Source organism: Ostrinia furnacalis, unplaced genomic scaffold, assembly GCF_004193835.3.
Source record: "Ostrinia furnacalis isolate ACB-3 unplaced genomic scaffold, ASM419383v2 OfSCF0651, whole genome shotgun sequence".
NCBI lineage: Eukaryota > Metazoa > Arthropoda > Insecta > Lepidoptera > Crambidae > Ostrinia > Ostrinia furnacalis.
The window spans coordinates 12,203-14,099 of NW_021130890.1; positions in this window are offsets into that span (position 1 = coordinate 12,203).

Here is a 1,897-nt window from a genome sequence, read left to right on the forward strand (position 1 = left end):
TGTTGACAAATAACGTATGTAATACCCTAGACAACTTTTCATAAAACCGCATAATTTAAAAAATATATACAATTGTTTTAGGTACAACTCTGTCCAAGGTTCAACAGGTTCCCCTACTTTACTTTTCATACCTACGCTCGGCAGTCGCACTAGGGTTATAACGGGACTATTCCCACCTCTCGTTCCCACCACTGCAACTCCTGTGTAGCCAGGATCTACAGCTTGACCGCCATAAAAACCCAACCAATGAAGGTCAAGTTTGTCCCGGGGGAAAGTTAAACTGTCATTGGACCCGCAACGAAATTAATCAGAAGAACATAGGAGGAGTTCGAAATTAAGGTTCGACTTCCCTCCATTGCAAAGCGGATGACAGGTGACAAACAAAGGTTTAAAACCTTTAAGAAAAAGATTATCGCACTAGGGTTGTGAACTTTGGCTTAAGCGTTGTTCGTGGTTCGCATTAGTTGAATAATTTAGTCGAATTGCAAGTTATTTAGTAGCTAAACGTGTCCGAACACCAAAAACTTAGTCGAGTAGGTTACTAAATCGTTTATTTGAGTCAATCCATTTTGTTCCATTCTAACAGGCGAGTAGAACACGTCCCTGCTCACTCGCACTCGCTTGTGGCCTAATTCACGTATTTTGACAGTCAAGATCTCGCTGACGTTCAGAAGTAGTCTCATTGAAAAACAGTTCTAAATCCGTATTCACAAGGGTCATTTTCGATAGAACGATTACTCGATAGGACCGCAACTCAGTGTTTTGTTGTGGTTGAAGTTTTGCTACGAGAATAAGGCTACTGGTCCGAACCTTAGTCGTGTTCATAAAAAAAAGGTTTTTTGGTCAGTAAGTACTGATTACTTTTACAAAAGGCTTTGACTGGAAAAAGTGCACAGAAGCGTGTCTCAAGCGGACGGCACTCGCGCTCGCACTGGTCCGAACTGGTCCCAGATATCGAGTACGCGAGCGGTGTTCATGTGTGCGTTCGAGCGCACTGTATACAGCTTGCGTTCTGTACCTGTCTCTGTGGTCTGTCTTATCTGTATATTAATAGCGGTTGGGTTTATTCCTCCCCTTTGTTTTATTAAGAAGATGACATGTGTTAATTAACTACAGGTCTACCGCATAATTCAGTTAGTGTCTGAGGTATGGGAGCGGCGAGGGAGGGTGTGTGACGTCAAATGTCAGCGAGACATCAGAGGGCCTTCTTTTCAGCCAAATGACGTCCACTGCTGGACAAAGGCCTCCCCCAAGGTTTTCCACAATGAACGGTCCTGCGCTGCCCGCATCCAGGCTCTTCCCGCGACCTTTACCAGATCGTCGGTCCACCTAGTAGGAGGCCTGCCCACGCTACGTCTTCCAGCCCGTGGTCGCCACTCGAGAACTTTCCTGCCCCAACGGCCTATCAGAGGGCCTAGTGTGAGATTTTATCAAACGCGCTCACTAGTGAGCGCGTCAAAAATGACATTAAATGTATGACGGATTGTACAGCGCCCCTAGCGGGAAACGTTCAAAAACTAAAATTTTCATACATTTTTTAAACGCGCTCGCCAGCCCACTGCTGGAAACATTTAATTTTCGGATAGATCCAGTTTATTGTTACCTATTATTTATACCGTTTGAAAGAGCTCGTGAAGCACTTTCAGGATCAGTAACCAGTTTTTCGATATCTTGTGTAGTATAGGAATAAATCGATTGAGATCACTTATCGTTTCCACCCTGTATATAAAAGCGAAAGGTCACTGACTGACTCACTCATTACAAAATCTCAGAAACTATAACACCTTCAAACAGTAGTGGCAGGCAGGTTCCTTATAGGTTGTAGAATGTAGATATCCGCTAAGAACGGATTTTACGAAACTCCACCCCTAAGGGGTTCCACGCGTACGATGTCGCG